Source organism: Oryctolagus cuniculus, chromosome 7 (assembly GCF_964237555.1).
Source record: "Oryctolagus cuniculus chromosome 7, mOryCun1.1, whole genome shotgun sequence".
Lineage (NCBI taxonomy): Eukaryota > Metazoa > Chordata > Mammalia > Lagomorpha > Leporidae > Oryctolagus > Oryctolagus cuniculus.
This window is the reverse complement of record NC_091438.1, coordinates 131709168-131731454: the sequence shown is the minus strand read 5'-3', so window position 1 is coordinate 131731454 and position 22287 is coordinate 131709168. Positions and strand designations below refer to the sequence as shown.

The 22287-nt window shown below is 47.9% G+C and overlaps 1 protein-coding gene and 1 long non-coding RNA gene across 24 annotated transcripts in view; one reads left to right on the top strand and one right to left on the bottom strand.

The window, feature by feature from the left end:
* Positions 1-3176, bottom strand: part of SCMH1 (Scm polycomb group protein homolog 1) — a 232472-nt gene extending 229296 nt beyond the window's left edge. For 17 of the 22 annotated variants that reach the window (XM_070078662.1, XM_070078671.1, XM_070078660.1 and 14 more), the window contains exon 1: positions 3013-3150. The gene's annotated coding sequence lies outside the window, so the exon portion shown is untranslated. Of the gene's footprint in view, positions 1-3012 lie in introns of all 22 variants that reach the window. The other 5 variants (XM_051857880.2, XM_051857886.2, XM_051857882.2 and 2 more) reach the window with 5 other exon arrangements.
* Positions 3177-3273: 97 nt separating this feature from the next.
* Positions 3274-20084, top strand: LOC127493626 (uncharacterized). Of its 2 annotated transcripts, none has more exons than XR_007924088.2 (4): positions 3274-3731; positions 10895-10961; positions 18779-18894; positions 19769-20084. It is a non-coding gene; the product is annotated as an uncharacterized lncRNA (long non-coding RNA). The 2 variants fall into 2 exon arrangements; XR_007924089.2 differs by having other exon boundaries at positions 18779-19352.
* The last annotated feature ends 2203 nt before the right edge of the window (positions 20085-22287 follow it).

Here is a 22287-nt window from a genome sequence, read left to right as displayed (position 1 = left end):
AACCCTCCTCCTCTGAGGTTTGCACCATCTGGCTCTATCACTCGCTAACCTTCCTCCTCATCTGCCATCTATCACCGTCTTGATTAATCACCTATCTTTACTGCACCTGGGTCACAATCTTCCTCTTCCCCATATCCTATCATCCTAAATCATACACCATCCACATGGATGACTTATTCAATATACGCTAGCCTCACATTCCTTGTCATACTGAGCTTCAGGGACCTTCATCTCTGCTACCCACACATAGCTGTCATCCAGAACAGTCCCACATCAGAAAACTTTACACATTAATGATAATAATATTGCACTTCCTGACCATAATATCTTTTTCTTCCAGCTTATAATTACTACATTTGCTCACACATCTAACTCCAGAAATCATAATATCTTCAAGTCTAAAACTGAACTTATCTAGTTTCCTTTCTCAGTTAATGTCACCGCTATCCCCCTAACCACCCAAGCCAAAACCCAGAGCATCACATCAGGCTCCTTATTCTCTCACCTGTGCATCCAGTCATAAAGTCTTATAGATTTCCTCAAATTCATTCTCTAGGTTTTTAAATGTTACTTCAATAATTTCTAATAGAAATCTTTCAGTGATTTCTCAAAAATCATGCCTTAATTTCAATACACATACATCTTTATTGTCCTATCCTTAGCAGTCCGAAACTGTAGTTCTCAGGGCAAGCAATTCCTTCTCTCACAATGATGCTTTTATTCAAGTTGTTTTCTGTTTGAAGCACACTTCCTGCTTGTCTTTACCTAACTGACTCCTTACAAGATTTGGATCATAAAGATTAAAAGAAAGAGTAAGAAAAGAAGGAGGCAGGAGGGTAGGGTGGGAATATCACTATGCTCCTAAATCTGTATATGTGAAACATGTTCACCTTATATAAATAAAAAACAAACTAACAAAAGATCTGGGTCAGGTATCATCTTTTCCTCACAGCCTTGCCTTGACTCTTCTACTAGTCTGCAGCCTCAGTGTCAGGCAATCACAGCATCACAAGCACAGCTTTTACCGTTTACTCCAAGAAGACCTATTCAAGCATCTAATTTACCAGCTCCACAATGTCAAGCACATTACACAGACAGTGACTAACACACAGTAGGCACAGAAGTTTAAAAGTCAGAACATACAAAGTTTACATTTTCAGTGGAATATTCTCACCAGAGAGATTCCTATCTTTAATGCCAAGTATTTTGAAGGCAAGAACCAGAGCCTTTTCTACATCTGGACAGTTCTATCGAGAATAGTGCTACACAAATTTTCACCCAACTTACATAAATAGGAAAGAGCATTTGCACGAACATTAGAAATCAAAACTTGACATACAGTCTACAAACTTCAAAGCCACTGACCAATTTTTAAAATGGGGGCATGAGAAGAAAGATAAACCAATTCTGACTGCTGGTATGTGCTTGCCTACTTTATAAAAAAAAGTGAAGCTTCCACAAGAGTTTAGTAGCTTATCTACAAAGTATCACATCTCCACTGGGCTTAAAAAAGTAACCTGCAGGGTGGCTTAGGCAGGGGTTTAGGAATTAGGTAAAAGATCCTTTTTAAAACTTTACACTATCAAGGCTAAGTGATTTTAAAAAATAAAATAAAAAATAACGCTGGTAAGTGAAGAATAGAAAGTATATACCTTTCAAGTTTGGCCTTCCACTGGCAGTTAGAAAAACAGCAAAGCGTTCAATGTAATAAACCACTTCCCTTTCCAACCAAATATTAAATTGCCCAATTCTTTTCAGAGTAAAAATAATACGCTCCTCTGTTTACAGGGCACATGACACTTTAATACCCTTTGATATACGTTATTAATTCATTTAATAAGGTTCTTACTGATATTTTTGAAAGGAGAAAAACCAGATTTCCACAAATAGCACCTCTTTTAGTCTGCTTCAACAAACACGACACTTTTTTTTTTTTAGAAGTTCAAAACACAGCACGGAGAGGAGGAAGAGAGTACTTTTCACCTAAGCAGGTCAGTAGCCAGGCGCTACTAGGAGAAACTTACTAGGTATTGTTTCCCTGCTCTCCTTTAAAGGAGGTGCGGGCACACCGCAGCTCCTCCAGAGAACAAATCGGAGAACCACAGCGCGAGAAACAAGGAGAAACAGCGGAAGGAGCAGGAATTGACGGCTCGGTGGGAGTGCAGGGGTCATGGTCACTACCTTCAGAGATCGTCACAGCCGCTCGCTCGTAAGAGAGAACAACTAGGAAAGACCTCTACAACCACATCCGTGCAGGCGCGGAACGGGGCATATCGGGAAGAGATGTTTCCAAACGCGGGGTCGTCGCGTCATCAGGGCAGAACTGGGGCATTTTCAGACACTCCGGCACGGGATGGGAGGGACCCTACAAGACTTTCAGTTCCCTTCCGGTGGCGATGTCCTGGGGTTCACCCGACTCCTTGCCCACAGCTGTGCCCGCATCCAGACCACGGGCTGCTCCCACCCGCCCCTGAGGTTTGCAACGGGCTCTCCTCGCCCGTTTCCAACGGGACTCGGGGCAGGTGACACCTGAGTTGTCCCAGCGCAGCGCCCGCTGCTGACAGCTCCGCCCTGGCGCCCCAGACCCCTCGGTCCTCGCCCGCCCGGACCCGGGACCTGGGCTCCGGCTCACCTTTCGCTCTGGGTTGGCCCCGCTGGCCGCGCGCGGACCCCACAACACCGAGCTCCCCGGGCCCACCGCGGCCGCGCCCGCCCGGACCGAGCGAACCCCCACGAGGCCCCCGGCGCGCCTGCCGCGTCAGGGCCATGGCCGGGCGCTGGACCCCTCCGCCCCACGCCAGCGCCGAGCAGGCCGCCGGGACTCGGGCCGGCTGACACTGCCGGGGAAGGGTGGCGGAGCGGCGCACCCCCCCAAGAAGGCCAGCTGGCCCGACAGACTGACAGCCCCGGCCTGGGGGCGGGCGCCGCGGCAGCGCAGGTCCCGCCGCCGCCTCAGCCCCGGGCGGCCCCTCCAGGCGCGGGTGCCCCAGCGGGCGGCCGTGAGGCGCTTACCTGCGGCGGCGGCGGCGCGGGGCGCGGGGCGGTTCACTCCCTTCCCGCCGCCATGTTTCCGCGGCGCAGGGAAGGGGGGAAGGCGAGGGCGCGGGCGGGGGGCGGCGGACGGCTCCGGACGGCGGCGGGCTGCGGGCGGCTGGGGGCTCCACCGAGGCGACGGCGGAGGCTGGGGCAGGGGGCGGGGGTAGCCCGGCCCCGCCCCGCACCTCCCGCCGCGAGGTGGCGCGCGCCTCGGCCGTGGGGCTCGCGCGCGGGGGCGGGGCTGGAGGCCTGGCGAGCAGGGGGTGGAGCGGGGGTCTGCGACGGCCGGCGGAGGAGCGGCGCTGCGTCGGCGACCCCCGGCCCCCCAGCCCAGCCCCCTCAGCTGGCCGTGCGGCGACCTTGGCGCCTGGCTTCGCACCTCCGCTCCGCGGCCTTCTTGTCTAACGCGGGGACACGGAAGCGGAAGGCCGGTGCGAAACGATCCGCTAGTGCTTGCGGAACCGTCCAGGATCTGGTGGATTCCAGACGGCGTCGGTGGCTCGGGCGGCGCGTCCCGTCAGCAGTGAGCCCCGGTGGGCCGGAATGCACCGGTTCCTTCGGTGCCGCTCGGGCTCGTTGCTAACAGCCACGTCACGCTGGCAGTAACGAGCTGGTGGATGACCGAGTGGGGTTCCTGGCCCGCCTGGATGGCTGCAGCCGGTGCTCTGCCCGCAGGGAGAACTGACCCTGCCGGGGTGAGTCAGGGGAGGCACCTCCGAGCCATCCCGTCCGAGTCGGCTCCTGAACCAGCCAGCCAGGCGGAGGGAGGGCTGGCCGGCTCCCGGGGCCGGGGCGGCAGGCTCGGGGAGACCCGGACAGGGTGCCGGTGCTGCGCTAACTCGGGGAAGGAGTTATCCAGGAAAGAGGTCCTTGCTGTGGGTTTTCCACCGTGCGTGTCCCTGAGATCTGCTCAGGGACCAGTGAACTCAAGAGTATCTTCCTAGCAACGCTAATTTTTTTTTCACTCATTCTCTCATGAATGTGCATGAGGTTTGTCATAGACGTGATCGCGGCCACAGAGTAAGTGCAGAATCAGATTTTAGAATCCAGCTGTCTCCTGCTAAGCCAGACATTCAAACAGATTTGCACAAATGTTAAAACACCACTCTTTAAATTTTTTATTTAGAAAATGTGGCTATTTTCCATTAAAAAAATATTTCCATGTAATAGCTTTGTTGGTGTAAGTTTTGGAGTGGAAAGGCGTCCCGATAGCAAAAGGTTTCTGGATACTCCCTGTAAGTTCTAAGAAGCTTTTGAAGAGTTTTAAGTAGGGAAATAACTTAATCAGATTTGCACTTCAGAAGTTTGCAAGGCCCAAGCTATGCCCTGAGGGTGAATTAACTGGCACTGGCTTTCCAGGCCAAGGGACAGACACTTGGAAGTGCAGGGCTGGTAAGCGGGGGCCCAGACTACGGCCTTTTATTCCCATCCGGTGTTGCTTCGCCACCTGAGCAGCACCCGGGCAGGTGTCCTGTTCTGTTCCACTCTGCCCCGTGGAGCGAGGATTCTCCTGCTGCTTTTGTGGATGCTGTTGGTGGCTGTTTCTGACCCTCCGCAGGCTGTGACCCCTCCTCTGAGAAGCAGTCAAGTCGGGGAGGCTGATGGGAGGAGGGTGGCCAGTTACCAGCATCTGCAAGGTGGTCCTGGGAGTCCTGCAGAGGGTGGGCCAAGGCCTTACATACTGTATTGAGGGAAGTGAGAAGACAGCCGTGGTATCAAAACCTCTTCTGGGCCAGCGCTGTGGCATAGCGGGTAAGGACGCTGCCTGCAGTACCTGCATCCCGTATGGGCGCCAGATCGAGTCCCAGCTGCTTCTCTTCCAATCCAGCTCTCTGCTGTGACCTGGGAAAGCAGTGGAGGATGGCCCAAGTCCTTGGGCCCCTGCACCCGTGTGGGAGACCCAGAAGAAGCTCCTGGCTCCTGGCTTCGGATTGGTGCAGTTCCGGGCGTTGCGGCCTTTTGGGGAGTGAACCAGCGGATGGAAGACCTCTCTCATTCTCTCTCTCTCTTTCTCTCTGCCTCTGTTTCTCTCTCTGTATAACTCTGACTTAAAATAAATAAATAGGCCGGCGCCACAGCTCACTAGGCTAATCCTCCGCCTTGCGGCGCCAGCACACCGGGTTCTAGTCCTGGTTGGGGCGCCGGATTCTGTCCTGGTTGCCCCTCTTCCAGGCCAGCTCTCTGCTGTGGCCAGGGAGTGCAGTGGAGGATGGCCCAGGTGCTTGGGCCCTGCACCCCATGGGAGACCAGGATAAGCACCTGGCTCCCGTCATCAGATCAGCGCGGTGCGCTGGCCGCAGCAGCCATTGGAGGGTAGACCAACGGCAAAGGAAGACCTTTCTCTTTCTGTCTCTCTCTCTCACTGTCCACTCTGCCTGTCAAAATAAATAAATAAATAAATAAATAACTCTTTAAAAAAAAAAAGAACATCTTTTGTCTGGAAAACTTTCTTTGGAGATCTTCCAAGAGCTGAGGTTTTGTTCCATTAAGATGGAACATATTAATTTGGTGTAGTGGGTAAAGCCATTGCCTGCAGTGCTGGCATCCCATATGGGTGCCGTCTCAAGTCCTGGCTGCTTCACTTCTTTTTGTTTTGTTTTGTTTTAAAGATTTATTTATTTATTTGAAAGTCAGTGTTACACAGAGAGAGAGGGAGAGGCAGAGAGAAAGAGAGGTCTTCCATCCGCTGGTTCACTCCCCAATTGGCCACAGCGGCTGGAGCCATGTCAGTCCGAAGCCAGGAGCCAGGAGCTTCTTACAGGTCTCCCACGTGGGTGCAGGGATCTGGACTGGAAGAGGAGCAGCAGGGACTTGAACCGACGCCCATATGGGATGCCAGCACTGCAGGTGTCGGCTTTTAACCACTATGACATAGCGCCAGCCCCGTGTCACTTCTGATCCAGCTTACTGCTATGGTGAGGGAAAGCAGTAGAAGATGGCTGAAGACCTTGGGCCCCTGCACCCATGTGGGAGACTCAAAAGAAGCTCCTGTCTCCTGGCTTCGGATCAGCTTGGTTCTGGCCATTGAGGCTACTTGGAGAGTGAACCAGCAGATGGAAGACCTCTCTCTCTCTCTCTCTCTCTCTCTCTCTCTCTCCCTCCCTCCCTCTGCCTCTGCCTCTCTGTAACTCTGCCTTTCAAATAAACAAATCTTTAAAAAATATTTTATAGTATGTATAGCAGGTGAATAGATTTAGAATAAAATGTAGTATTTTTTTAACTTATTATGCACATGAACCAGTAACAACCAGGCTTTCTTACTAAGAAATCCTCTTGGGCTATTGAGAAGGGAAGAGCTACCTGTATTCCACCTGTGTTTTTGGAGTTCTCACGATGACTTCATGAAGTTTCTGCTGGCATTATGCCTGCCCCCTGCTTCCACATTGCTAACGCCAAGAAAGTAAAGAATGCAGGTTTAGTGGAATCCCATGGAGCAGCCTCCGAGTAAGGGTCTGAAGGACTGTCTCAGAGCGCTGGGAAGACTAGCTGCAGTTGGTTATGAGCTGCGGGGTTGGCCTCCACTCCTCTGCTTTCAGGTTCTTCCTGGGGCTGAGCATAAGCTCCGGAGCCATTGAAAGGATCCCAAGCATGTAGCCGGTATCATTCGCCTTCTCTCTAGGCTTACTTGTTCTCAGCTCCACTTCCATTAGACAACTCCACATGGAGGCCTCAGACTTCAAAGGTTAAAAATCAAAATCATGCCTTTCCATCCCAAACCCTCTCTATCTGTGCTCCCCGTTTCCGCTAATTGGGTCATACACTCTCAGTCACGCAGGCCAAAAGCTTTGGTAGTCCTTTTTAAAATGTCTCCCTGCCCTCCTCCACATCCAGTTTCCAAACCAAACAGCGTTTGGCCTCCTAAAGGTCACTTCCCAAGCAGTGGGAGATGTAACCGAAACTCTTGACCCTTCCCTCCAACTTCTTTCCCATGGCTGACAGATCCTGGAAGCATCGTGTCTCCCGAGTCCTCACCTACAGGACAAAGTTCAAACTCCTTAGCCTTGGCCTTGCATTCAAGGCTTTCCATCAAGGCTTTCCATGGTTTGGCCACAACTGTTCTTCTTGAATGCATTCCTCTCTATTCTCCTTTACTTACCTTTTGATTCACTTGTAGTTTCCTGTGTTTGTCCTGTGCTGCTCTGAGCTTTTCCATATATGGTTCTCTCTTCATAGAATGCCTTCCTCTCCACTTCTGTATGTCTGAATCCTACTTAAAAAAAAAAAAAACTGATTTAATATGCCTTCATGAAGTCTCTCATGACATCCAGCTTGAATAATAAAAACTAACATGGATCTGAGCACGATGCTTGCTATGAACCAGACATTCTTCTAGGTGCTCTATGTGCATTATTCTTGTGACAATTTTCACAACAAACCTACCTAGGAGGTATTATTATGAACTGCATTTTACACATAAGAAAACCAGGCACAGGAAGGTAAAGGAACTTGTCCAAAGTCACATAGCTGGGAAATGGTGGAAAAAGAAGAGGAGCCCAAGGAGCCCCGCTCCAGAACCTGCTTCCTCAGCCACTGTGTCAGTGTGAAAGGAGAGCTCCTGCCCCGACTGCTGGGAGCGCGTCATACGGTTCTCTCCTAGGGTCTTCATCACGTCTGCCGCATTATTGGCTAACATGTGTTCTCTTCCTACTCACCCAGTAAATTACTTAAAAGCAAGATCAGTGTCTGTTCTACAGCAGCACTTGATAGAAGCTTAGTAAATATTTTCTGAATGAATATGCATACAATATTATGTAACAACAAAAATGAATTAGCTGGAACAGTATTGACAGTGGCCCTTGAGCCAAATCTGCCCCCTCTTCTGTTTGTTTTTGGTCAAGGAGCTAAAATAGTTTTATTTTAAATGGTTGAAAAAAAAGAGCAGTATTTCATGGCATGGAAATTACATGACAAAGTTTTATTGTTAAACAGCCAGGCTTCCTGTGGCTGTCTTTGTGCTACAATGGACCTTATGTCCAGCAAAATCTAAAATATTTACTATCTGTTTGTTTCCAGAAAAATTTGTCAACCTCTAATCTCAAACTACATGTAATAACATGAAAAATATCTAGAAACAAGATTCAACAAAAAGATATAAGCAGTATGGTGCCACTCATATACAGTGACTTGTTTTAATTTTTAATTTTTATTTTACTTAAAGAGAGACCAAGATATTCCATCCAACTTGTTCAGTCCCCAAATGCCCTCAACAGTTGAGACTGGGCCAGGCTGAGGCCAGGAACCCAGAACTCAATCTGTGTCTAATGGGTGGCAGGGGCCCAAGTACTTGAGTTATCACCTGTTCCTGCCAGGATACACCTTAGCAGAAGGCTAGATCTGAAGCAGAGTAGCCAAGACTTGAAAGAGCTACTCTGATGTGGGATGCAGATGTCCCAATGGGCAACTTAAGCTGCTGTGCCAAACACCGATACCTTTTCTTAGTGAGAAACAAGCAAGAGAATCAGTTTTATTGAGGAACTCACATGTAGTAAAAATATAAAGACATGCATGAAAACAGTATGCACCAAAGTCAGAATAGTGGTTAACGCTAGGGTTTTGGGATTGGGAGTGTTGTTAGGGAAGGGGATACAGGATTTTAACTATTTGTGGGCAAAGTGGAAGATACACGAAGTTCATTGTGTTTCTTCTTGTTTCATATTTTAAAAATGCAAGATATAGGCCGGCGCTGTGGCTCAATAGGCTAATCCTCCACCTGCGGCTCCGTCACCTTGGGTTCTAGTCCCGGTTGGGGCGCCGGATTCTGTCCTGGTTGCTCCTCTTCCAGTCCAGCTCTCTGCTGTGGCCCGGGAGTGCAGTGGAGGATGGCCCAAGTCCTTGGGCCCTGCGCCCACATGGAAGACCAGGAGAAGCACCTGGCTCCTGGCTTTGGATCAGCACGGTGCATCAGCTGCAGCGGCCACTGGGGGGTGAACCAATGGAAAAGGAAGACCTTTCTGTCTCTTTCTCTCACTGTCCACTCTGCCTGTCAAAAAAAAAAAAAATGCAAGAAATAAGTATGAATTAATGAAGTTAAGAGATTTTTACCTTCTCTTTTGGATGCTCAAAAATACTTATATTTGTCTTTCACCTACAGCTAAAGTTTTACAGTGAAGTGTAAATCCTGAGACCCATGCTGGGCTGGGGTGGTGGGTGTGTGGGTATCCTTTAGAACATGGTGGCTCTCAGGTCACACAGGGGTGTCCTGATTAACGATGTCTCTAACAGTGCTCCCTGGAAGAACATCCACCTATGCCAGCATTGGGGCAGTTGAGGTTGGGTTTCCTGCCTTCCTCCTGAATAGACCTGGAAGTATTAGACTGAGGGTGTTGCATCCTTGTGTCCAGTCCCTGGGCTCAGTGTTAGTCTGACCATCTTTGGGAAAAGGAAACAGAAAGTATACCCAAGTCCTGATCAGGTCCTTGTGTCTCATTTAAGCTTTCATAAAAATCAATGGGATTTTGGTGAATACTTGTGTTTTGCCTGTGTGTGTGTGTGTGTGTGTCCCCAAGGTTTCAAGGATCATTAGATGTAGCCTGAGTGTAAAGAGCCCATAATTGGGAAAAATGTTACAACCATGAAAGTACAGTGTTATTAGTGCTTATATTTTTGCCTTTTTTAAAAAAAGAAACATTAACTTATATGAACATACTAATTAAAAGGTTTTAACACATTAAAACTTAAAATTCTTGCTTATTTGAGAGACAGAGCAAGACAGATGTGGGGGACAAGGAAAGAAAGAGAGAATGAGTGCTCCCATCTGCTGGTTCCCAAATGCCTACAAAGAATGAGACTGGGCAAGGACTGGGCTGGGAGCTGGGAATTCAATCCAGCTCTCACATGTTGGCAGCAAAAATCCAACTATTTGAGCCATCACTGCTGCCTCAACTGGGTGTCAAACCGGTGAAGTGCAGGAGTCTTCATCTGTGACTTAACTACTGGGCCAAATGCCTGCCCCCTTATATTGATTTTCTATTATTGCTTAATAAATTACTACAAACTGAGCATCTTAAGAGAACATATGTTGGCCTGCTTAGTTCCACTGGCCAGAAATTTTGCATGGTGTGGCTGAAATTAAGGTCTCTGGAGGCTTGATGAGGGAAATGTCTACCCTAAGCTCCTTTAGGTTGTCGGTCGAATTCGTTTCCCTGTGTGCAGGAGTGAGATCCCCATTGTCTTATAAGCTGTCAACTGGGGACCACTCTCCGGTCCTTGCCTTGTGCTCTGTTTGCCAACAGAGAATCGCTCTCTTATTAAATCCTTCTCATTGTTTGGCTCTCTCTGATTTCCCTTCTTCAACGAGTCAGAGAACAGTGAACTTCTACAAGACTTATAATTAAGTCAGGCCCACTTGAACTTAAGTCTCCCTCCTTGAAAGTCAACTGTGCCACATGGTATAACCAACCTGCGAGGGTAAATTCATCATAGTCGCTGTTCAGGGATTCCACAGGAGCTGGACAACACGGGGCTGGAATCTTGGGGGCTATCTTAGACCTCTGCCTACTCTATGGTCAGTGAGAAATGTTCTCTTAAACATTTCTCTGCCAACTTCCTTGGTGATTTGTTCTGTAACTCTGTCCGTGGCATAATAGACCTTGTGCTGCCATTATGGGGGTACACTTCTAAACTCCTTTTCTGGGCTGAAAGCTTCTTGAGATCATGAACCTGGTTCACACAGTGTCTCCACCAAGGTCTGGTGGGAAGGAGAGTCTTGCAAGCTTGCTACACATGATGTATGCTATCTGCTTCCTCTACTGTTCCCCATAAATATGTACACTTATGTGTCAAAGATTTAAAAATGAATAAAAAGGCAAATCAAATTAGAATGTATGCATCATTTTGAGGATTCCTGTTTCTTTTTTAGATCCAGCTCAAAGCTTCTCTGACATGTCTCAAGAAGAGTCGATTGCTCTCTTCCCAACCAGGACCTGGTAAGCATCTCTGTATGATGAAAGATAAATCACAATTGTTGTATTTCAAGTTAGATTGTAGTTTCCTTGTACAGTTCACTTTCAGCTCATTTTATTTCACAGCTCTGGGAACAGCATTTCCTATATATCATGAACTAAATTTTTAAAAAAGATCTGGAAAAATGTTAAAGACCAAGGGCCAGGGTGGGTATTTGGCATAGCAATTCAGACGCCACTGAGTATGCCTGCATCTCACATTGGAGTGCTTGGTGCACACCTGGGGAGACAGCAAGTGATTTCGCAAGCACCTGGGACTCTGCCACTCACCTGGAAGACCCAGACTGAGTTCTGGACTCCTGCCTTCAGCCTGGCCCAAATCCAGTTATTGCAGCCATTTGGGGAACAAACCTTCAGATGTGAGATTTCTGTTTATCTGTCTCTCTGCTTTCCAAATAAATAAATAAAAATTAAACAAAATTCACATGAAGAGAAGAATATGGTTTGGGAAAAGTCACAGATGGAGGAAAGCCAAGAAGTACAGAAGCCATGGAGAAGGAAGAAGATAGGCAAATTAACCAGGATGTATGTTTTTAAGAAGGAATGCTAGAAACCTCCAGAGCTGCTGTTTCGTATACTACATTATGGAATTGAACCTGGCAGGGCCTTGCATAAAAGATAGCAAAAAGGAGCGATTATTCTGTCACTGATAATAGAGGGAACAGTATTTTACTTTGACTGTGTTTTCGGTGACCCAGGATAAGCAGCTAGTGCAGGAAATAGAAGCAATGGCTTGTGGTGCTTTAAGAACGTGTGTGTGGTGAGGACTGGGGCTGGGGTTACTAACACACGTAAGTGCTCTCCGTGGCCAATGGATTTTGCTGTTTCCTCTCACACCTTCTTCTGGCTGTTGGCCAGTTTTTATTCTTCCAAGGCTGCCTAAGATCATTCAACGGGTGAGTCAAACAGCTCTCATGTGAATACTAAATTTTAAATCAGCAGAAGAATTGGAAATGTTCCGATCTACTTCCCCAAGAACCTGAATGTCATAGAGAGTCTGGATTCCTTGTCCCCTCCTCTGCAACTGGGGTGTTGATTGGCAGAGATGATACAGCAGAGAGGGTCAGACTTGACTTCATGTTTCAGTTCTGCCACAAGCCCTATGACCCTCTTCGAACATAGTCAGCTTTCTGAGCCCCTGAGCTCCTGCGAGTTTGCTCCTCCATAAAGTAGGGGCAATGTGCTGCATCACAGACTGATGTGTCTCGACCAAATGGTGGCTCTATAATACTCTTCTCACCCACTGGGATGGGTTTCCTTTGAATCAATCATCTAGACTTACACCTGCTCCACACACTTCCTCTTCACCCCTAGCTTTGTTCTCAGGCTCCCATTCCTGACACAGTTAGGGAACGGAATTAGCTAACAGAGTCTTCTGTTAGCACCAGAAGTGGACTTGACACCACCAAAACAAATGCCTGAGTTTAGCACGACGATGGCTGCAATAACCACAGGGCACAGAGGACCATCCCAGCTTTCCTTAAGTGGTGGTCAGACTGCAAGTTCGTTGAGACTCTCTCCAACCACTTTGCTCCCGGTGCATGTGTTTTCTGGGGAGATGGCACCTGCTCAGCTGCTGAGTGCTGCCAGGTGTGAGGCCCTGGGGAGGGAGATCAGCATGGCACAGCACTTTTCCTCAAGGAGCTGACAGTCTGGTGAGCACAGGTATTATAGTACAAGGCAGAGAATTCCAAGTGTCTATAAGAGAAATGCAATCCAAATGTTCTGGTGTTTGGAAGACATTCAGAAAGGGTTACATAGAGAAGATGCCATTTTATTTTATGTTTACCTTTTTGTTTGTTGTATTATTTGAAAGTGAGGGGGGGGGCTTGCCCATCCATTGGTTCACACCCCAAATACTCAATGGCCAAGGCTGGGCTAGCCCAAAGCCGTGAGCCTAGAACTCAGTCTGAGTCTCCTACATGAGTGGCAAGAACTCAAGTACTTGAGTCATCAGCTGCTGCCTTCCAGGGTGTACATTAGCAGGGAGTGGATCGGAAGCAAAGGAGTCAGGACTCGAACCAAGCACTCTGATCTAGGATAGAGATGTCCCAGGCAGCATCTTAACTGCTGTGCCAAACATGTGTCCCAAACAGATGGCATTTTAGAAGGGCCCTGAGAAATAGGTGGGCAAAGTTGATTGGCATATTACGGGAGTGGAGCACTGTATTGAGAGGTATCAGGAGGTCCAGCAACCTGAGGGCACCTATAAGAGATGGCAAGTGGCTTTGTGTGGATACAGCTGAACCAGGCAGAGTCCCCACTGTCAGCAAAGAATCCTGAACATAAGTAGGGGGAGCAGAGGATGTGCAGGGGGTGGTGGGGACGAATGGACAGAGGTTGACCTGTCCAGCTCTTTCTGCCTCCCTTGTGCAGAACACCCACACATACACACTCAGCCTTCCTCAACTCCTGTGCACCTGTGCCTATCACAAGCGCCATCCCCTCCAGCTGGCTGTGATCTCTCCCGACTCTGAGCTCCCCCAGCTCACGATCATATCCTTTCCAATGGCATCCATCACAGCCCACCCTGCCAAATAGTCATTTCAGTCTGCATCTTGTCCAAGTCCTGCGCACATGATATGCTTGGTCAAGTTTCTAAGTTTAGTAGAATCCTCTTGGATGCTTTGCTTGTCACTTGGATGCTTGATCATCCTCACAGCACTCCTGCAAACATGGCAGATAGGCTGCAGATCCCAATGCCTTTCTACTCAGTTTCATTAGAGGCAGAGATTAGAAGGTAGCTTAGAATTTATTGAGTCTTCAATTTGTTAGCGAGGTCCAGAGAGATGCGAAAACATGCTCAAAGTCACACAGTGAGTTGATGATCTGAAATAATGTATGCGAAGGGTTTATCACAGTGCCTGGCACACAAGAGGTGCTTAGTGATAATCCTGTTCATCTCCTCAGCCTCTTGTACTTGAATTAAAGACTAAGCTGTTAGAATTCTTCCCACACCTTATGGGAAATTCATGCTAAGGTTCTGCCCTAAAGTAGAACTTCTTTTGTTTCTTACTCCCTCCTTCGCCAGATTAACCCCTACTTACCATTTATGGTTACCCTCCCTTGGAGGCAGGCATTTGGTACAGCAGTTAAGACACAACTTGGAATACTTGCATCTCACATCAAAGTACCAAGGTTCCACTCCCAGCTCCCCTTCTGATTCCAGCTTCCTGTTAATGCTCACCCTGGGAGGCAGCAGTGATGGCGTAAGCGCTTGGACCCCTGCCACACACGTGAGAGACATAGACTGAGCTCCTGGTTCCTGACTTCAACCTGGCCCAGCCCTGGTTGTTGCAAGCATTTGAGGAGTGAACTGGCAGATAGAAGATGTCTGTACAGCTGTCTCTCTGCCTTTCAAATAAAGAAATAATTTTTTAAAAGATTACCTTTCCCAGGAACTTCTGATGCTTTATCTTCTCTCCTCACCCCAGGAGGGGAGAAGTGCTCCCCTTCTTATTCCTCCTAGTAGCCTGGGCCCAGACTTTGGTCACTGCACTAAGATGCTCACCTGTGTGCTCCTGTGCTTGTCTTACCCTGCTATATGCTCTAGAAGGCTGGAACACTCCCTCTCTCCCTCTCTATTCTTCATTATATCCCCAGCCCCTCTGACCTTGCCTGGAACATGGCTGGCGCTCAGTCAGTGTTTATGGAATGAGTGTGCACAGTGGGGCGCTCTCAGGCCCAGGCCACAGACCAGCAGCAGCCTCCTTCTGGTCTGCCCTGGAACACAGGGCCCCACTGGAGACTCGGATGCGGTTGGTGCATGTGCTTTTGCAGAGACATGCTGAGCCCAAGCCTCACTGTTTATCTAAGACACTCTGCTCTTGCTCCTCTTGTAAAATACCAAATAAAAATAGTTCCAGGAAGCTATGTGGCTGAGAAATTCCAGGCTCTGTCTGAGCTCCTAGATAAAGGTTGTTATTGTTAGGAAGTTGGTCATTAATCCAACATGCCTTTTCTCTGTGCTTTCACACCCCACTAAAGGCACTGATTCTTTTTGTCCTCAGTTGCCCTTAAGCCTATCACTAGGTGGTAACAGGAAGCAATAATACTAACTTGACAGCAGTTGATATAAAAATGATCTAAAGGTACTAGCTGACCACAAGTTCACTTTGTGCTCTGGGCTTGTGGCTTTAAGTTAACTCTCAAGTGCCTTGCCACATGGCTGATATCATCATCTATGAAACAGGAGAAGTAACACCTACCTCATCAGATTCTTGAAGGCGGGGAGAAGATAAGGTAGGCCTGGGCTCCTGGCACACAGTAAGGTTCCCTCTAAATCACAGACTGGAATTCTTTCTCTTTGTTCTGCTCTAGCCAGAGCTTGCCTGGGTTATTAAGCTTTGTCCTTTAGAAGAGGAATATTGACAAATCGTAACTCCAAAGCAAATGAGCAGATAAGGTTTCTGGAAATCAGACTTGACAAGAAACAGCTGGAAGGGTCAGGGTCTCCAGCCTAGAGAAAAAACAACCAGGAATAGAATGAGATAGGGCAAGGCCTTGGTGAGGCCCTCAAATCGTTGAAGGGCTACTATGGGGAAGGGTGAAGCCTCAGTTCTTTTCCCCCACATATCCGTGGAATACCTACTATGTGCAAGGAACAGAGAATGCAAAGAAAAGTAAAATGCAATCCCTGTGTCCTGGAAACTCTTGAACCACACAGGACGTGACAATGCAAAGGAGTTCCTTCTGTCCAGCGAATCTGGGGATGCCTTCACCAAGGAGGTGCCACTTGAGTGGACCTTAAAGCAAGAGGGGAAGGCATGTAGCCAGCAAGGACAGCCAGTGCAAAGAGACAGGCATCCTCGTGGAAAACCGAGTGGGTATTGGAAGAGTAGGGGAAAGCGAGCCAGCAAATTCTGCCTGGAGCCAGATTGTCAAGGGTCTTGATTATTAAGCTAGAGAGTTTGGACTATTTACCTCGAGTGGCACTGAAGAGCCATCGAAGGCATTTAAGCTGGAGCTTTCTATTTTAAAAGGGAAACTTCAGGGCAGCGCGCTCAAAGGGCTGTACTGGAGCGAGACAGGAGGCAGGGGGAGACGAGGCCACTGTGTGTTCCAGAGGGCCTGTGGACCGAATCTTTCACTGTCACAGATAACCTCGGGCACATCATTGAAACTCTCTGAACGATTTGGTTTTCAGTCTACACTGGGATTCAGGTTGAACATCCCTGATCTAAAAATCCAAAATCTGAAATGCTCCAAAGCCTGAGCATTTCACCGTGATTCTAGCAGTTTCCAGTTTAGGAGAATTTCAGATTTTGGATTTATTGGATTAGGGCCAACTCAACCAGTAAAGTCTACACGACTAGTCCTGAATACAAAAGCTCCAAAATCTAGAACACTGGATGAGGGACACTCAACCTGTAACCACAGTACATTAAAAGAGGCAAGTGAAATGATACTTGTGTATCCAAAGCCCTAACATGTGCGCGGTACCCGAATGGTGCTCACTAAGGGATTACGAGTGCCCTCTTCGCTTTCTCCTAACAGACAGATTAGACAGGGAAACAGAGTTCTGCCTAATGAAACTCAGAGCCGTGGCCAAACGGGGCTTAACTTCTCCTGGGAAAAAGGAGCAGCATGTCACTGGACATGTTCAAGAACAGGATTTCTCTGGTGGAAGGGGAACTGAGCCAGATAGACCTCTAAAAATCCCTTTCCTATTCTGCTATTTAATCACCATCAGGATGTTATTAAGGAGATGGTAAAGAACCTGAGGTGGGCTATAACAAGTTAGTGCTGATCTTTTTAAAAGCAACCAATTGAACCCAAAGGAAATGAATTTTCTTCAAAATGAACATCTACTACTAAAGTGTCCAATTGGAAAAGATCAAAGACCCAACCCTTAAATTATACCAGTCCTTCAGATGGAATAGGTAGACAAAAAAGAGCACAGGATTTGAAGGTCAGCACTCCATTGACAGACATCCAAGACTTGGACATAAGGTCTTGGACAGGTCATTCCCTGTGTCTTGGCCTCCCCATCAGGGAGATGGGGACGTGGGACCCCAGGTGGTCTTCTAGTTCTCGCCTTCTAGTAACTGAGGTTGTGAAATTATGGAAGTAAAAATGTTTGGAGATTCCAAGTGTTCCCACAGCAACTATTTCACGCTCATGTACATATGTCTCAATTTTACAGCATCAAACTCCTTCTAAAATGTATTCAAAAATGTGTCACACACATCGGGGGTGAGACTTGTTTGACATTCTTCTTAGAATCAGAACTTTGGAATTCAATGCATTTCAATTCTCAGCGTTAATTTAGCTGCAAATTGGATTATTTCATATTTCTGGTTGAGAGAAAAGGGACTTTCTCCAGCACAGCAAAGAAATAGAAATGTCAGTCCTCTGTTACAGAAGGAAGAGATTATTTTGTCTCTCCATTAACTTCAGGACCTCGAGGCCACCTCATCTGGGAGCAGAGGTGTGGGAGAACTCTCCTGCTTCCCCTCTGATGGTCCCCTGGTCAATTCCTGCTCACCCTCTGTTGGAAGCTTTCCTTTCCTTCTATTTCTATTTGGTAGAACAAGTGCCTCCATTCACTGTGCTTTCTTGGCACGTTGCACCTGTTACAGCATCGATCATTATTGCCTGTGTTATTGGCACTCCACCAATGGGTAAGTAGCACAGCACTGACATTTGTTGCCATGATGGAGCAGGTTTGTACATCATCTTGTGTAATCCACACAGCGACCCTTACGGACTAGGTGTGGTCAGCCCCAGTTTGACTGAGGAGAGTGAGCTCAGAGAGTTAAAGAACTTGCTCAAGACCAAAGAGCCAGTAAGTAACTGGGTCTGGCTTTGAATCAGGCTCTTTGTTTGTTTTTGTTTATTTCAAAGCCTCTAGGCTTTTGATTGTGCCTTTCCTTGTCTTTTTCCCTGTAACCTGAACTCTTAGGATAGGCCCGGTCTTTGGTATACATCAATATCCTTGTTAAATGATTATCTAGTGCTGTCCATTCCATCGGACTGATTTGCTGAATGGAGCAAAATGAGTTTGGGTGAGATCTGAGTTTAGGTGAGCTATAAGGGAGAATATAATTGAGTGGGGATGGCCAGTGCCATGGCTCACTAGGCTAATTCCCCGCCTGCGGCGCTGGCACCCCGGGTTCTAGTTCCGGCTGGGGCGCCGGATTCTGTCCTGGTTGCTTCTCTTCAAGTCCAGCTCTCTGCTGTGGCCCAGGAGGGCAGCGGAGGATGGCCCAAGTGCTTGGGTCCCTGAACCTGCATGGGAGACTGGGAGGAAGCACCCGGCTCCTGGCTTCAGATCAGTGCAGCGCTGGCAGTAGCGGCCATTAGGGCAGTGAACCAATGGAAGGAAGGCCTTTCTCTCTGTCTCTCTCTCACTGTCTATAACTCTACCTGTCAAATAAAAAAAAATAATTGAGTGGGGATCAAGCTAGCCTTTCCTTGACTTTCAATGAGCTTCTAGAGACATCTGCTTTGAAATAAACACTTTCATTAGCCTTGTTGGTGTCAGCTCAGCGGGAGGCCTCTGACAGGGCCAGCTGGCACAGTAGACTCGTTTAAGCCAAATTGGTTTCATGTCTTTCTAGTGTCATAGGAGAAACAGAATTCAAAAACAACTATCGTACATGTGACAAGGGCTGTGCGTGTGACAGAGAGCACACAAGATTCTAAGAGCAGAATGGAGGGGGTGATTATTCCTGCCTGTAAAAATTGAGGGAGCTTTCTCAGAGAAGATGGCATTTGAACTGGGACTCCAAGGATAAGTAATTATATTTATTTTTCTGTTTGTTTTGTTTATTTTCTAGGTGTAGGAAATGAAGAGCATTCCTCGTGGGGAATATGTGAAAGGAGACACTTCCACCAGGAAGTGTCAAGTAGATCTCTGTGATGGGACATTAGGAAGCAGGGGAAATGGCAAGAGGTGAGATGCAGAAAGCTTGGTAGGACCAGGTGGTCAAAGACCCTTGATTGTCATGATAAGGATTGGGATGTATTCTGTAGGTGTTCCAAGAAATTTCAATGTCCACTGAGCTGCAGTTTCAAAATGTGCCTAAATTTATCTCTTTTGGCTCCAAAGTCCTGACAATAAGCAGAGAGAGAGGTAGTGGAGTGTGTTTGGATTTGGAAGTAAGAGTGTCTGGATTCCAGGCTGTCTCCATTGTACACTCAGAGGTGTATCAGTCTTTCTGGACTTCTGCTTTCTCCCAGGAAAAGGGAAATACCGAGAGATGAGTCCTCAGAGCTCTCCGATCCCACGAGTCTGTGCCCACCAGCTGCACCAGGAAAATCTTTGATAAGCCTTATCTCAGGTTCTGGAGGTGGTCATCCATCATCCACCTGCTGATGTTTGTGACTTTGTGTAACTCCTTCCTCTTGAGGGTAGGCATGGTCCTTGACTTGCTTCTAACTGGTGATGGGGTGGATAGAATGCCATCAGTGATGTAAGGGATGACATGGTTACATTGCATGAAAACATAGCACCTATCTTGGGGAGTCTCTCAGTCCTGTGCTGGTGTGGAAGAAGGAAGCTGCCACATGGTGGACTGTCTGGGTTGGGAGACCCATACAGCAAAGAATGGCAGCATCTCTAGGAGCTGAGTGTGGCCCCCAAATGAATGAAGTACCCAGTTTTTCCGACTTCAAGTTGGTGGGATAACTAAGAACTGGTCACACATTCCCTCTGTGTTAGTAGATTCTCCTGGAACTTCTAGAAGGCAAACTCACCTAGAACTGTCTGGGAGGTGACAGTTGTGACTGATTCCAATGTCCATATGCCCACACTCTATCTACCATAGGTAAAGGTGGGAAAGAAGATGGAAGGCGCCCAGGGCGTGTCTGCACCTCCCACTCCCTCCCTACCCAGGCAGTGCACAGTGGGCCACCCGGAAGTGAAGCTCTCAGTCTTCCAGCCACATAGAAGTGAATTCTGCGAGCAATCTGAGTGAGCAAGGAGGTGAATCCCTCCCCAGTCAGACTTCAGATGAGACTCCAGTCCCAGAAAACACCTTGACTGCAGTCTTGTGAGATCCTAGGCAGAAGATTCAGCTATGCTGGGCTCAGCTTCCTGGCCCATTTAACCTGTGACATAATAAACAGGTGTTGTTTCAAGTCTCTGAGTTTGTGCTGATGTGTTAGGCAGCAACAGACTCAACTCCTCACCCTACACTTGACACTCTGACCCTAAGCTCTCCGTTTTCTCCATTTGCCTCTTGATGCCTCCTCTCTATGACTAATCCCACTCCAGTAGCCATGTGTGGGTGGCTTTGTCTGTCTGTGGGTCAGACATATTTGTGGTTTGCTCACTTTATGCACCAACTTGACCAGGTGGCAGCGGGGGGGGGGGGCAGATAACTCCTTAAGCATTATTTCTAAGTATTTCTGGAAGAGATTGGCATTTTAATTGGTATACTGAGTGAAGCAGATGACCCTCCCATATTGGTAACCCACATCCAATCGATTGAGGGCCCCAATAGGGCAAAAACAAAAGCTGGAGGAAGGTAGATTTTTGCCTTCTACCTGCTTGAGCTGGGAATTACTGCCCTTAAGGTTCCTGGTTCTCTGGCCTTCAGACCTGAAATCTCCACCAACAGCTCTCTGGCTCTCAGGCCTTTGACTATACTCTGTGCTTTCCTGGGCATCCAGCTAACAGACAGCAGATTGCGGATTCTTACAGCTTTCAGATCATGTGAGGTAATATGTCCAGGTATCTGTGTACCTATCTCCCCATCAGTAGATCCAACCTACAAGTACCTACCTAACCTAGCTAGCTACTAATCTGTCCACTCACCCAGCCATATCTATCTACTTACCTACTTACCTTGTCTATCTGCCTATCTTATCTATATAGCCATATATCTGTATCTATCTGTCTCTCTATGCATCCAGCTACCTACCTACATCAGTCTGTCTGTGTTGTTGTTGTTGTTGTTCTTCTTCTTCTTCTTTTTCATCATCTACCTATCATCTCCTGTTGATTTTGTTCTCTGGAGGACTCTGATCAATACAATTAATATTCCATCACAGACCTTTAGGAAATCCATAATATGTGCCAGGGAAACACAGAGATGAATAAGCCCAGGGCCTCACTGAATTGATCACCAGGCTGTGCTAGAGTTAAGGAGGGCCCACTTACAAGGGTGAGATAGCTAAGGAACTGAATATGTATTCAGCACTGGGTAAATGAGTTTCCTTTCCCTGCATTATCTCATGTGATTCCTACAAACCTCTAAGGTGGGTCCTATACAGAGGGAGCCACTGAGCCCAGAGAGGTTGAAAGACCTGTGTTAGATCACACGCTTCACGGGGATCAGGTCTGGGACTCCAATTCAGTTCTTCAGACTTCAAATCATTTTGACAATTCATAACTGGCCGTGCATTCCCTATGTGTTAATAGGTTCTCCTGGAACTTCTAGCAGCAAACTCAGCTAGGGAGTGGACGTGGATGGAATTGTGCCTGATTCTAACATCCAAGCACCCACACTATCTGCCAACACCTCAGAGAAGGGAGAGGAGATGGGAGGGCCTGTCCTCGCCCTCAGCAGGACACCGCAGGCACTCAGAAAACAGAGATAGGCTTGCACTTTCCTTGAGGATCCAAAGTTTGCCCTCTGCGTCTGAGGTGTCATCTGATATGAGGGTGAGGATAGAGAGCAAACTCAGGCACCAAAAATGTCACCTGAGGCGCCTGACCAAAGGCAGATTCTAGGGTTCTACCTCCAGACATTCTGACTCAGTGGGGTCAAGGACATGCTTTCAACAAGACTCTCAGAGTGTTCTGAGCCAGGAAATCAGGGAGCACTTGGACACTCATGATAAAAACCACAGCCAAGCCAAGTTGAAGTTCAGTCTGCTTGTATTCTGACAGAAGCTGTTCCCGAACATTCCCAATAACGTTTACACTCAGAATTCCTTTTCCTCAGGAGGCCAGTGGTGTGCTGGTAAATGCTAACAACCACCTCCCTCACACATGCACACACACAACCCCTGATCCATACCACTTGCCAATATCTCTGGGGTAACACCTGCCCCACGGCTCACAGGAAGTGACCAAGGGGACGATAGCAGTTGACACTGAGTTGGGGAGAGATGCACACTCGGCTTTTGCAAGCTGGTCAGAGCCAGCTGTAGCCACCACAAGAAGAAGCTCAGAGAGGAGAGGGGAGGGGCTTGACCTCCCAGGGCCTCAGTTTCCCCACTTATCAAATGAGATTTGGTGAAGGGTTTCTGGTCTCTGCTGGCTGATGCTTTGCTCCAGGCTAATCATGAGCTTAGCTCAGAGGTTGTGGGGTTGGAGGAGGCCAGGTTGCAGGGCACT